We start from the raw sequence: 16,329 nt of genomic DNA, 5'->3' as shown, positions 1-16,329 counted from the left end.
AAAACCAGGGGTAAAAATTTCATTTTTAATATAACTAAAACATTGATACCATTTATTTAAAACATCTTAAATCATCATTAAGTAAAACATTTATCAGTGTTTATCCCAAAATCATTTATTGCGGAAATCATAGGTGTGTGCACTGCGATCAATCCGAGCCCTCCTTTTCCAAATCGATGATACTTGAAACCAAAACTGTAAACCGTAAGCACAAAGCTTAGTGAGTCCCCCAGAGCATACCCCACACACAATCCACATAACACATATCATATTAGCTATAAAAGCTATCTCTACCACATACCACATATCATATTAGCTATACAAGTTATCTCTACCACATAAGCCATGCATACCAACATATAAGGATGTCGTGGGCTCCCCCCAGGGTCTTATACCTTCATTCCATGGGCTCCCCCCATGGTCTTTACCTAGGAATGCCATGGGCTCCCCCACATAGTCTTATATCCAACTGCCACAGGCTCCCCCGGGGTCTTCCATGCAATAACATACATAATCAACTAACATATCATATATCACAGAAGTATCTATCATACTACATAACACATACATAAACATATAAGGATGTCGTGGGCTCCCCCCAGGGTCTTATACCATCATGCCATGGGCTCCCCCACATGGTCTTATATCTAACTACCACGGGCTCCCCCTGGGGTCTTCCATGCAAATATCACATAATCACTAGCATACCGCTTAGCATAAAGCTAACTATCATACCACATATCTCTACTACAACTAGTGTACCACATATCATAAAATGTGCCGGCCTTGGTGCCTTAGACCCATTGGTATGGTGAGAAGACTCACCTCGCACTGCAGAAGCTTCCCGCATGAAGTCCTTAGCTGCTGCCCCGCCAGCTTCCCGAGCTGTCACTACCGATCAATATACCCAATTAGCAATTGGGTCCCATACCATAATCCTTAATCCATGCATGGGGTAAAATGACCATTCTACCCCTGGCCCAGTATGATCCAAAACTAAGGCCCAATCCCAAAACAAAAGCCCGACATTATAATGTCCATAAGTCCTTTAATGGCCTAATTTCCAAATTGGGCCCAAACCCAATAGTCCACAAGGCCCAATTACCAAAAATTCCCTAAGACCCAATCAATGGCCCAATTTTCCAATTTGGGCTCAAAACCATAATGGGCCTCCACAAATAAATATCAACCCCAAAACTTGATGGCCCAACAGGGCCCAAAACACATAGTCCAAAACCATAAAATCCATATAGGCCCATGTATGGCCCAATTTTCCAAATTGGGCCCACACTCCTTATTGGGCCTTAACCTAAGATCCAATCCTTCAATTAGTCCAGAACACAACCACTCTGATGGTCCATTAGGGCCCAAGAATCTAGGCCCAAACAGATGGCCCCAACCCGAAGCCCAAAGTCCGAAATCCAACCTGGCTGAGTGCGTACTCAGCAGTACGCTGCGCGTACTCGCTAAATGGCTGGTACGCTGCGCGTACTGGCTTGTACGCCCATTGTATACCCTCTAGTCTCACTTCTGCCATTAAGCACTTAATGCTTTAAGACATAAATCCAAACCACAGATCTGAGTCCCATATAATTTCTAAACCCATAAAGTCACTGACTTGGTGACTTTTCATGCCCCAACAAGACCAAATAGCATTCCACTTTCATGGAAATGGCTCAAACTCCAACGTAGATGGTCTTAAACTCTAAAGGTGCCAACTTTATGGACCTTGAACCTCAGAAACACTAAGAGGGGCAACTCAAAGCTCCTGGAATGAAATCAAGGCCACTAGATCTCATACTTGGGGCCAAAATGAACAAAAACTCACAAATGGTAGATCTAAGAGATGAATGACCAAGTTCAAAGCTTTATACCTTCATCAAGCTGAGAATGAGTCCCAAAGGCCAGATCCATAAGCTCATCCTTGATTCCTATATTTGCAACAAGCTCCATCTTCTTGAAAATGGGCCAAACATTCCAAAAATGGACTCCATAAGCTCAAAATGTCACCATGAAGGATATATGACGATTTATAGGGTTTTAGAGGGTGGAGGCTGAAGATATTAGGGTTAGGTTATGAGATAAGGTGCTTAAATAGGGTCGAAGACCCTAAAATAGGGTTCTAATCTGATTGGAGTACGCCCAGCGTACATATGGTACGCCCAACGTACTCCTGGGAACCTTCGTGACCATCCTAGTCAGTACGCCCAGCTTACTCCAAGGTACGCCCCGCGTACTGCCTTCCTTATTAGTACGCCCCGCGTACTCGGCTAAGCCTGAAAACCACAAAACTTCCGAAGGCCATAACTTCTTCGTTATAAACCCGATTCCGACGATCCTTATATCCACGAAAAGGTGACGAGAAGCCCTACACTTCTATCAACTCATACCTTCCTTAAGACCTTCCGAACAAAAGTCCATTTTCCACAAAGCCCAAACTACCACTTTACCGAAATACCCCTAGGCCTCAAATCACGAACCGAACACCCGGATCACTTCTAATACATCACCCGCACCCAAATGGGCTTAGATCTTACCTTCTCAAAATCCCTAATCCTAATGATGACCGATCTTCGAGCCACAGCCTCAGACTAGGAATCGATTCAGAACAGAGCATTACAAACCCTAAGTCTAAGAATCGAATTTGAACCATAAAGCTTCATCCTTGGGACCAAAAAGGAACCAAAACCCAAAAATGGTAGATCTAAGAGATGAATGATCAAGTTCAAAGCTTTATACCTTCATCAAGCTGAGAATGAGTCCTAAAAGCCAGATCCATAAGCTCCTCCTTGATTCCCATCTTTGCATCAAACTCCATCTTCTTGAAAATGGATCAAACACCCCAAAAATGGACTCCATAAGCTCAAAATGCCACCATGGATGATATATGACGATTTCTAGGGTTTAGAGGGGTGGATGCTGAAGATATTAGGGTTAGGTTATGAGATAAGGGGCTTAAATAGGGTCCAAGACCCTAAAATAGGGTTCTAATCTGACTGGAGTATGCCCAACGTACATATTGTACGCCCCGCGTACTGCCTTCTTCACTAGTACGCCCCGCGTGCTCGGCTAAGCCTGAAAACCACGAAACTTCCGAAGGCCATAACTTCTTCGTTATAAACCCGATTCCGACGATCCTTATATCCACGGAAAGGTGACGAGAAGCCCTACACTTCTATCAACTCATACCTTCCTTAAGACCTTCCGAACAAAAGTCCATTTTCCACAAAAGCCCAAACTGCCACTTTACCGAAATACCCCTAGGCCTCAAAACACGAACCGAACACCCGAATCACTTCTAATACAGCACCCGCACCCAAATGGGCCTAGATCTTACCTTCTCAAAAGCCCTAATCCTGATGATGACCGATCTTCGGGCCACAGCCTCGGACTAGGAACCGATTCGGAACAGAGCGTTACACAAATTCACAGTCATACACTCATACTGCTGCAATTGTTGCTGGAGACAATGAAATTCCTGTTCAAGTCAACTGTCAGGAGGTATTCTACTCTTAGAATTGTCTTTTTCCCTTTGGTTCATATCTATACAATGTCAACAAAATAAATTGAACTTCTCTGTTTTGACTCCTAAAAAGAATAAGATAATGATAAACAAAGATATTTTACTTAAAACTTAATCAGATAATCACTTAAAAAAAACTGGATAATTCAATATTCTCATCTCTTTAATAAAAAATGCACATTTTTTGATTAATACACATTATTTTGTTATGAATTTTATTACTTAACATTACAATTATTTTCTCTGACCTTACAACTGATAGTGGACCTGTCTGTTAGACATTTGTATTTTCACATGGTTTTTAACAAGTAGTAGGCAACCTCAAATTGGTGCAGATGTGACACTTTTTAACTTCGACCGGACCCATTCAACAGTCATTCCAAACATAATTAACCGTTAATTTTGCCTTTTTTTACTTTGGATTGTGTGGTTATGACTTATGATTTGTTGATCAGGAATCTTGAAGCAAAGCGAAGTAAAATTTGAGAGTAGTACAATTTGAGAGTAGTACAAGGATGGAATTATCAATTCCGGTTCTGGTGAAGATGGTCTATTCCATTCCATTGTTTGGTTGGAATGGGTGCGAATTTGAATTATGTGGTGATTTAGAATATAAAACAACCCACTGATGAAGGAATTCAACTTTTCTTTCATACAACCATGAAATTCAATCCAATCCTACCTCATTTTTGTAAATGTCTAAAATAGCCTTCCTAGACCCTAAGACTTTATATTGATTTTTTACATAAAATAATGTTTATATCATATAAAACTCTTAATTTGAGAAAAGCAAGTATTAACAATTTTATAGATGAAAATTTCCTTATTTAGATAAAAGTTAGTTGATTGTTGTATTTTAAATGGCCGACTAAAATTGAAAATTTATATGAGTTGAATTTGATTATATTTTATGTAAAGTAATTTCGATCTTATAAAACCATGTAATAACATTTTGAATTAAATGTGCATTTTATGATTTTATCAAGCACAAAAGTTTCTGGTCTGAACAACATTCTTCATGAACAATGTGTCCATAAATTGGAGGTTTACTGTAACTGGGTTTTTGACAGTGGTTTATGTTGTTAGCATTTTATTCATTTTTTAAGATTGCAAGTTTTCATATCTAATTGTGTGCAGTATAAATGTATTTTGGAAGCACAAGCAAGTATAAATGCTTGAAAGCCATTAAACTGAATATAATTATACTAAGAGTAAGAGTATTGGCCACTATATGCTATTATTTATGGAGTTGGGACACTTTTTGGATGGGCTTGGTTATAATTGCTTAGTTCTTTCAAGTGAAATGACGAAGTTTATGTCCACATATTGACTACTTATCTTGTAGTTATATTTAGTGATCTAAATATTATGCAAATAAGACAAATTAGATTTGTTTTTCGTGCTAAATAGCAACATATTTGATGTTTGTAAACTAATATCATAAAAGGCAAGTTAGTTTTTTTCTTAATAATAGAAACATGCTTAATTTTTTTATTTTTTTGTGACCCCCATACAAAGAGGGCAAGTTTGTTTCTTTTCACGGTAAATTGCTACATAATTTCCATTGTTTTTTTATGACATGATGAAAATGACAATTTTTCCGCGCTAAATAACAATGTATCTTAGCTTTGTTAATTTTTTGAGCCTTGTGAAAAATTAGCAAGTTAAATTTTTATGCTAAATAACAACGTACTTTTCTTTATCTATATTTTTTTTTGATTCTGGGTCAACATTGTAAGGTTTAAAGGCAGGAATCCATTGGTAAGGTTTTTATATTAAAATTAATGTTTACATATCTTAACATGGATTAGTTGTTTACTTACATTTGGAGAACTTTGCGAAAAGTCTCTCCCTCCTCAATGTCTCCAGCACCTCCTTTAGGTGCTCCTCATGTTGCTCTTGAGTCTTGGAGTAAACCAAGATATCATTGATGAAGACTATCACAGACCGGTCCAACATCGGTCTGCACACACGGTTCATGAGATCCATGAACGCGGCAGGAGCATTGGTGAGCCCAAACGGCATCACCACGAACTCATAGTGACCATAGCGATTCCGAAAGGCTGTCTTCGGCACGTCGTTGTCCCTGACTCGCATCTGGTGATAACCCGATCGCAGATCAATCTTGGAGAAGCAAAACGCACCCTGAAGCTGGTCAAATAAATCATCAATCCTCGGGAGGGGATAACAGTTCTTCACCGTTACCTTATTCAGCTCCCGATAATCTATACACATCTGATGTGACCCGTCCTTCTTCTTCACAAACAGGATCAAGGCTCCCCATGGCGAACTGCTCGGCCTGATAAATCCCTTGTCTAACAGCTCCTGCAGCTGTGTAGACAACTCCTGCATCTCGGGAGGAGCCAACCGATATGGTGCCTTGGCTATCAGAGCCGCACTAGGAACTACGTCGATCCTGAACTCTACCTGCCTCTCCGGAGGTACCCCAGGGAAATCCTCTGGGAACACATCCGGGTACTCCCATACGATCGGTACTGATGGGTTTTGAGCATTCTAACACTTCCTAAGTGTACATGCAACCCTAATAACCTTGGATCTATATTTGTCTAATTATCATGCAAAGTTGAATTCCAAGGTTATATTCCTATCTAGCATACATGGGGAACATTTTTAACTTGAATGAAAGATAGAATAACTTACCTTGTTGTTGATTATGATCCTTGAAACCTTGTGAGCCTAGCACCCCAAGTGTGATGCCTCAAATGTTTCACACAACACCAAATGCAAAGGAGTAAACTTTGAGAGAATCTTACACTTTCAAAATCGGCTCTAGCCCTCTTGTTTCTTAGTGTCGCCAATTTTGGGGAGAACACCTTTGTTTATATAATGTGTTGCATTAGGTAAACCCTAATGTAACATGACTCTTCATTTCATGATCCATGGGTTAACTCCATGGAGCATCCATGGAGCATCCTATGGGTGGAACCCAACTTGATAATCCATGGAGCCTCTTAGCCCACTATATAAGATATGGAAGATTTACATAATCTACCCATCTATTTAATTAGTTATCTTTTGATCACTTAATTAATTCTAAATTAATTCTTGATCAAACTAATTAAATAATATTATTAATATATTAGCACTTATAATATATTAATAAACCATAAGTGTTATTTCTCTCATTTTAGTTTATCCAATTGCATGGTGCCATGCAACCCAAATGGACCATGTCGGGTCGGGTCAATTACATACCAGAAATAGTTATGGACTTAGATACCTTATCCAACAGTCTCCCACTTGGATAAGTCTAATAACTATAACTGCAATACTTCAGGAACTGATCGACAATCGTAGCTCTTTCAAGGTCTCTCGGAACTGAGAAGATGATGATACTCCATTTAAGATAAGTGATCATATAATCCTCTGTTCTAGATATCAGCCGGGCAAATACATGGAACAATGTCTTACTTATTGTCCAGCAGTTTGTTTCCCGATTTCCGATTTGTTTGACAAAGAACTTAATTGAACACATCAACTTAGTTCTGACCGGGCCCGGTACATAGGTCAAAACAAAATCATCGAGGGGCCCAGATATCAGCTTCTAATCCAAGAAGGAACAGATAAACTTCGACTCATATGTTTGTTCTACTACTCATTGAATTATACACAAGAGCACGTTTTATAACATCGAGTTACCAATGCGTTTTCGTACAATCAATGCATAACCAACTCATAAGTAACAAATCATATATCTAGGTTTGAAGACTTATATGATATTACCGTCTCACGATCACTCGAGATAAATTCCATGAAGTGATTCCAGTGAGCGTGGGTTGACTCCAATGCTCAGAACTTATGAGCACTCATGAGTGTTGTAGCCATGTCCAACAACTTAGACCTCTGCAACCAATCATGACAGTCTTGATTCATACCTACTTCCGACATATGACCGACTGTGGAGGTTCGAATAATATGATATACCAAACATAATTATTCTGGAAGTCAAAACATGCAAAAGAAATATAGTAAACGATCGACAAGAGATAGCAACACTTTACTCATAAATAAAACACCTTTTATTCATCATCTAATGTCAATTACACTTTACAAATTTCAAGGTTATCTAACTACTAAATCTAATATCATCCTTCAGCCCTATGCTCCGAGCATGCTGGAGATGCTTAACCCAAGTCAGTCCCTTCGTGAGGGGATCTGCTGGATTCTCATCCGATGATACCCTCTTTGCCACGAGGAGTCCTTCTTCTATTTGATGTCTGATGAAATGGTATTTTCTGTCGATGTGTCTGGATCTCCTGTGATCCCTTGGTTCCTTGGCTAAGGCAACTGCACTTTCACTATCACAGAAAATTTCCATTGGCTCTTTAATAGATGGTACAACTCCAAGGTCTCCAATGAAGTTCTTCAGCCATATCGCCTCCTTTGCTGCCTTGCTAGCTGCTATATACTCTGATTCGCAAGTTGAATCAGCCACTGTCTCTTGCTTGGAACTCTTCCAAGAAATTGCTCCTCCGTTTAAGGTAAAGACCCAGCCTGACTGAGAGCGGAAATTATCCCTATCAGTCTGAAAGCTAGCATCACTATACCCTACAACTCTCAAGTCTTCACTCCCACTGAGGGTAAGGACCCAGTCCTTAGTCCTCCGTAGGTACTTGAGGATATTCTTTACCGTAGTCCAGTGTGCCTTGCCAGGGTTCCCTTGATACCTGCTAACCATGCTCAAAGCAAAGGCTACATCAGGTCGAGTACACGTCATAGCATACATGATCGATCCTACAGCCGAAGCATAAGGTATTCGACTCATTTATGCTATCTCAGCCTCAGTACTAGGGCTTTGTGTCTTACTCAATCTGGCGTTACTCTGGATGGGTAACTCTCCTTTCTTGGAGTCCTGCATGCCGAATCTCTTCAACACCTTATCCAAGTAGGTACTGTGACTAAGTCTAGTTAGTCTTTTACTCCGGTCTCTCAAGATCCTTATCCCTAGAATATAGGCAGCTTCTCCTAGGTCCTTCATAGAGAAACACTTCCCAAGCCAGGACTTAACTTCCTGCAGAGTTGGGATGTCATTTCCTATGAGTAGTATGTCATCCACATACAATACCAAAAAACTAACTATACTCCCACTAGCCTTGACATATACACAAGATTCATCTTCACTCCTAGAAAAGCCAAATTCTTTGACTTTCTCATCAAAGCAAAGATTCCATCTGCGAGGTGCTTGCTTTAACCCATAAATGGATTTCTCAAGCTTACACACTCTATTAGGGTACTCTGTATTAACAAAACCCTCTTGCTGACTCATGTAAACATCCTCAGCCAACTTTCCATTAAGGAAAGCGGTTTTGACATCCATTTGCCATATTTCATAGTCATGAAATGCAGCTATGGCTAACAGAACCCTAATAGACTTAATCTTGGCCACTGGAGAAAAGGTCTCATCATAATCAACTCCCGGAGTTTGTGAGAAACCCTTTGCAACCAGTCGTGCCTTATAAGTGTGTACATTACCATCCATGTCGGTCTTCTTCTTGAAGATCCATTTGCACCCTACAGTCTTACGACCTGGTACATTCTTAACCAAGTTCCAAACTTGATTGTCATACATGGACTGTATCTCGCTGTCCATTGCCTCTTTCCACTTGGCTGACTCAGGGCCTACCATGGCTTCCGCGTAACTGTTAGGTTCATCCAGACCTATCAGTGTCTCATCACTGATAAGTGTATCACCTTCCGCAGTAATATGGAATCCATAGTAATGCTCAGGTGCATTCCTAACCCTTGTGGAACGCCTTAGAGGTACAGACTTGTCAATTGGCTCAACAGGAGTTTCCTCCTCAAGTTGAGTGCTAGGGTTTGAAGTTCCTTCACCACTTGACTCTTGAATTTCTTCAAGGTCAACTTGCCTCCCACTGTCTCCTTGGCTTATGAACTCTCTCTCTCTCGAAAGAAAGCCCTCCTAGCTACAAAGACCACATTCTCACTAGGTCTGTAGAAGAGGTAACCAAAGGATTTCTGTAGGTAGCCGATGAAAATACACCTCTCACTTCGAGGTTCGAGCTTATCATGAGTCTCGCGTCTCACGAAAGCCTCGCAACCCCAAATCTTAATGTGGTCTAGTTTGGGTACTTTACCAGTCCACATCTCATGAGGAGTTTTGGCAACTTTCTTTGTGGGAACTAGATTAAGGATATGGGCGGCAGTCTCTAAGGCATACCCCCAAAATGAGATTGGTAGCGAAGCTCGACTCATCATGGAATGAACCATATCCAACAAGGTTCGATTACGCCTCTCAGCTACACCATTCAACTGCAGTGTCCTGGGAGGTGTCAATTGTGAGACAATCCCACATTCCCTAAGATAGTCGAGGAACTCTGAACTAAGATACTCACCACCTCGATCGGATCGAAGCATCTTAATGTTCCTGCCCAATTGATTCTCGACTTCCTGTTTAAACTGTTTAAACCTCTCAAAAGTCTCTGACTTATGCTTGATTAAGTAGACATATCCATATCTACTGTAATCATCAGTAAAAGTCAAATAATAACGATTAGCATCCCTTATGGCATGTTTGAAGGGCCCACACACATCCGTGTGTATAAGATCCAACAAACCTTCACCCCTCTCACAAGAACCTGTGAAGTGTGACTTTGTTATTTTTCCAAGTAAGCATGATTCGCAACTATCATCTGACTTTAGGTCAAATGACTCCAATACTCCATCCTTTTGGAGTTGGCCTATGCGTTTCTTGCTTATATGTCCAAGACGACAATGCCATAATGATGCTTTATCCAAGTTATTATCATTAACATAATCAATACACAATACATTATTTCCTAAGTTATCAACCACAAATACAGTTTCATACACACCATCACAAGGTAATGCTTTAAAATAAAGAACATTATTAAAGAAAGCATTAATTGAACCAACTTCATTATCAAATGAAAAGGTGAAACCTTGTTTATACAATGCATGAAAGAAAATAATATTTCTTGCCATTTCTGGCGAATAACAACATTTATTCAAATCTAAACTAAACCCACTACTTAGCGATAAAGTATAAACTCCAATCTTGGTGACAGGTAAAGCTTTCCTATTCCCCATGATTAAGTTTATTCTTCCATGCTCCACGTTCTCACTTCTTCTTAGTCCCTGCAAATCAGAACAGATATGAATACCACAACCGGTATCAAGGACCCAAGAGTTAGAATGGGGTGAGTTATTAGATAAGATAGTGTAAATACCTGCATGGTTGGGTTTAACTTTCCCATCCTTCACATCTTGCTGGTACTTTGGGCAGTTCCGCTTCCAATGTGACTTTTCATGGAAATAGAAGCATTCAGCCTCTTTAGGGTCAGAAGAAGGAGTGACAAAACCTTTCTTGGTTCCACTTGAAGAAGAGCCATCAAGGGTCCTAGCCTTGGTACCCTTCGAAGAGCTCTTCCTCTTCTTCCCTCGACCTTTCCCGATTGCCAAAACCGGGGCGGAGTTTGGAGTAGGAGTGTTAACAACCGACTTACCCTTAAGACCTGTTTCTGCGGTCTTGAGGAGTCCCTGAAGTTTGCTGAGTGTGACCTCTTCCTTATTCATGTGATATGTCATGCGGAATTGATCATAGCACGATGGTAAGGAGTGAAAAATGATATCTATTGCAAGCTCCTCAGGGAAGTTCACATTAAGCTTCAGCAACTGATCCACATACCTTTGCATTTTCTGCATGTGGCTCGTGACGGATTCCCCGTCCTTCATCATGGTTGTTATGATAGAGCATATGATTTCATACCTCTCTTGTCGTGCACTTTGATGGTATCTTTCCATCAGATCTTGGTGCATTTCAAAAGGGTAGAAGTCCTCATAGGACTTTTGGAGTTCCGCTGTCATGGTGACCAACATGATGCATGCCACTTTTGTAGCATCCCTTTCATGTACCCGGAAGTCAGCGATCTCCTGGGGAGTTGCAGTGGTCTCATCAATATCCTTAAGCTCCTTGTCAAGGACATATTCTTTGTCCTCATAGCGGGTAATCATCCTGATGTTTCTAATCCATTCATTGAAGTTGGATCCATCAAAAATGACTTTCCCACACAAGTTCATAAGGGTAAAGGAGCCATTAGGATTAGAGCCAGAAGCAACATTGTTTGAAGACAGCTGAAAGAAGAGAACAATATTAGTTTAGATATTAAGAGAGTCCTTAATAAAACACCCAAATGTAATATTAAGGCTAGGATCCAATCACAATATATTATAACTTAGAAGAGGTATGCCGTAATCCAAGCTATAACATATTTGAAAGGTAGGTGAATGACGATTCACCAATTTCCACCATGAAAAACGAAATATAGATATTAGGTTTTTAATTGGTTCTTAGAAATTCCTAGATTCTTTTGAGATTCAATGAATTTTTTCCAAAGGCATGTTTCAATCTCGAGTGTGCCCTCCAAGTTTTGTGACTGGGATACCGAGGACCACAAAACGAGGTGTGAAGTAACCATGCAAATCACTTGGTACCCTTAAAGTTTATCACTCAATCGATGTGCCGGTAAACCACACACGCTCCACCGATACTATGATAAACCTTAAGTCACCCTTTACCTACCTTGTTAAGTCCAAGTTAGTGTGCCGGTTAACCACACACGCTCCACCAACGACTTAAACAAAGTGTAAAGTGTAATTTCATGGATTAGCACCTTATTCACATTTTTCCTAAAGTAACTAAAATTGGGAATTTAATAAAAGCATTTAGTTACTTTATAATATTCATCATACTTTTAATGAGAATTTATAAGTCCTTGTCCTACCCGTTCGGCTAACGACCCTCCACCGATCAAGGAAGCGGTGGGTGAGAGTGGACACCCATTAAGTTTCCATTTTATAGGCAACAACCTTATACCCCCCTTATAGACCGGCTTCGTGAATGAGGCGTACTAGCGGTAAGACGACTTGATCTTATATATATATATATATATATATATATATATATATTAGTAACTTATAATATTATAAAGTATAAGGGTTGAATTTTAACTTTTAAAATTCTAAGGGTTGGAACTAAAGTTTTAATCAAGACTTTACTTGTTCCAAAACTTGAGGGCAAGTTTTGTAAACTTCCAAAACTTTTCATTTCTTATAACTTATGAATTAATTGAGTAATAAAAATGAAGACTCTTCATTTTTATAACTCTTGTGTTCTTTTAATGGCTTTAATAAAAGTGAGACTTTTGGTTTTCCAAAACTTGAGAACAAGTTATGGACTCCATTAAAACACATTATGATCATGAATTAAACTACCATGAAGGTTACAAACAATTCCTATGATCATCTAATCTCCATAAGTTCAAGAACATGAATATGAACACTTTCAAGAATCAAAAATTACACTTAAAAAAACTTGTAATTTTGATAATTGCCATTGTAAATGGATTAGCATAAACATTACACCATCTAAAACAAGTTTTAAAACACCAAAACAGTTTAGGGTAATGTTTCTAGTCCATTTCCAGCAACAAATGTCGAAATTCTGAAAACTGCAGCCTCTACTCGTCGAGTGCAAGAACAGACTCGACGAGTAACTTGCACAAAAAAAACAACAAACAAACCTAGGCTCTGATACCACTGATGGGTTTTGAGCATTCTAACACTTCCTAAGTGTACATGCAACCCTAATAACCTTGGATCTATGTTTGTCTAATTATCATGCAAAGTTGAATTCCAAGGTTATATTCCTATCTAGCATACATGGGGAACATTTTTAACTTGAATGAAAGATAGAATAACTTACCTTGTTGTTGATTATGATCCTTGAAACCTTGTGAGCCTAGCACCCCAAGTGTGATGCCTCAAATGCTTCACACAACACCAAATGAAAAGGAGTAAACTTTGAGAGAATCTTACACTTGCAAAATCGGCTCTAGCCCTCTTGTTTCTTAGTGTCGCCAATTTTGGGGAGAACACCTTTGTTTATATAGTGTGTTGCATTAGGTAAACCCTAATGTAACATGACTCTTCATTTCATGATCCATGGGTTAACTCCATGGAGCATCCATGGAGCATCCTATGGGTGGAACCCAACTTGATAATCCATGGAGCCTCTTAGCCCACTATATAAGATATGGAAGATTTACATAATCTACCCATATATTTAATTAGTTATCTTTTGATCACTTAATTAATTCTAAATTAATTCTTGATCAAACTAATTAAATAATATTATTAATATATTAGCACTTATAATATATTAATAAACCATAAGTGTTATTTCTCTCATTTTAGTTTATCCAATTGCATGGTGCCATGCAACCCAAATGGACCATGTCGGGTCGGGTCAATTACATACCAGAAATAGTTATGGACTTAGACACCTTATCCAACAGGTACATCATCCACGGTCGCCTTACCCTTATCCCGGGTATCCATAACATAGGTAACATATCCTACGCAACCCTGCTGAAGGTAGCGCCTAGCCCTCGCTGCTGAACACAAAGTCGGCCCATGCTGCGGCCTCTCGCCCTAAATCACCAACCCTACCCCACTTGGGGTCCAAACTCGCACTAGCTGCTGCTCGCAGTCGATCACTGCCCCATTGGGGCTCAACTAGTCCATACCCACGATAACCTTATTCCCTCGCAGGGGAATGGGGACTAAATCCATGGAAAACTGCTCATCAAACAACTACAGTGTACATCCCCGATGAACCCTCGCAACCCGAATGGTCCTATCATCCGCTATCTCTACATCAAGTGGACAGTCCAGCTCTCATGGAGCTCCCACAAATCGCTTGTTGAGCGCGAGCGACACAAAAGATCGGATAGCCCTCAAATCGAATAATACCAGGGCAGATATACCGTTCACAAGGAACGATCCTATAATGAAAGTCATAAACATAAGCAATAAATCAATATAAATAAAGAGCTAAGGAGAAGATACATACCCGTCACCACATCGGGAGCTGCACATGCCTCCTCTGCTGTCAACTGAAAGACTCTGCTCTTCGCTACAGGCGCCTATGACCGGCCTTGTCGGCCATCTGTAATCCTCAATGTAGCAGGAGCGGGTGCCGCCACCTGTCCTGCTGCTGCTAAACTCGCGCACTGGGACCGCTTGTGTCCCCTCTGATTGCACTGGAAGCAAATCAGATCTGATACTATGGTGGTGGTAGTAGTACAATCCCTGCTAACATGACCTGTTTGGCCTCACTTAAAGCAGCCCGAACTACCCGCCCGACACGCCCCCTCGTGCATCTTGCCGCGCTTGCCACAGCGGCTGCGGCCCTGCTGGCTCCTCGATCGGTGATCTGATACCTTGGGCTTCTTGCCTGCACTCCCTGACTGAACCCCTCTGGTTTCCTATTCTTCTCCATCTCCAAATCCAGCTCCCTTTCCCGAGCCCTCACAATCATGTCCTCCAGCGTCTTGCAGCTGGATCGACTTACAAACTGGCGGATATCACTCCGCAGTATCTCATGGTATCGGGCCTTTTTCATCTCCTCGTCCTCCATGTACTGCGGAACAAGAAGGGCCCTCTCCCTGAACATGGCAGTGATCTCAGTCACCGTCTTAGTAGTCTGCTGGAGATCCTGGAATTCCCTAGCAAGCTGTTGCACCTCAATCACAGGTGCAAACTCGGCCCTGAACCTGGCCAGAAAGTCACTCCAGGTCATCGCATCAGGAGCTGCATCATCCCCAATAGCAAGGTTGCAGAAAACGCTCAACGTAGGCTCGACGGTGGACTGGGGTCAAGGGATTAATCGGCTAGGCGGGGATTAATCGGGGACCATTAATTATTAAAAAATTATTAAAAATTTAATAAATATAACATTAATCCTAATAATATAAGTAAACAAGTTAACAAATATATTAGTTCATTGATGATTTGGATTAAACAACCATATCAACCAAGAATTACAAATGTTCTTCATTTGTTCTTGAATGTTCTTCATCAATTCTTCAAAATCATGTTTTCATAACGAGTTCATTCAAGCCACCAAATTGAGAGCTGCAACAAACTTAAACCACCACCTCCTTTCTACCCCTAATAAGAATAGCAAAATGCCACCACCTACTCCATCCGTTTTTTCTCTAACCACCAAACACCACCATTGACACCCTTCCTGTTTGCATCTGTTCAAGCACCATCACAACCTCGGCTACTCCACCACTGCCGCACCATAAACAACCAAAATCACTGAAAGTTCTCTTAAGCATTTACACAAACACTAGGCATGCTAGTTATCAAACAAACATATCAACCTCGTGAATATAGCTATAATGGGTATAATAATCTCTTTTGAACTTACCAGCCAAAACCCACTTGAAAGATGGGATATAAGCATCGGTTTTAAGAACCTAGGAAAATCAAGCTGCAATTTGGAGTGTAGTTCACCTCCTGCACATTCCCAAAGGTTCAACAAGGATCTCCCATAACATTTCAAGAAACATCGATTAATAATTGGTATATAACACAACAGATTAAAAAGATTAGAGAGCTGGAAACTTGAAATGGAAACATATTAGATTCAAAAAATGTTAAAACAGATTCTAGAAATTGGTAGATGAGGAACAGAAGACGGAGACTAACCTGAAATAATTTCTAGAAAATGCTTAAACATATTCTAGAAAAACGCTTAAACAGATTCTAAAAAATGATTAAACCCGTTTTCTTCCCCAAATAATTTCTAGAAATTGCAATTCGTACAACAAATAAAAGAATGAGAAGTGGAGACTGGAGACTAACCTGAAGGAGAAGTCGGGGGATGAACAGAAGGAGCCAGGCGAGGAACGGAAGGCGTCGGAGCCTCACACAGAAGCTTTAGCAGAAGATTGAAT

Source organism: Lactuca virosa, chromosome 2 (assembly GCF_052849685.1).
Source record: "Lactuca virosa cultivar CGN04683 chromosome 2, Lactuca_virosa_CGN04683_v6, whole genome shotgun sequence".
NCBI lineage: Eukaryota > Viridiplantae > Streptophyta > Magnoliopsida > Asterales > Asteraceae > Lactuca > Lactuca virosa.
This window is presented reverse-complemented; position numbering follows the sequence as displayed.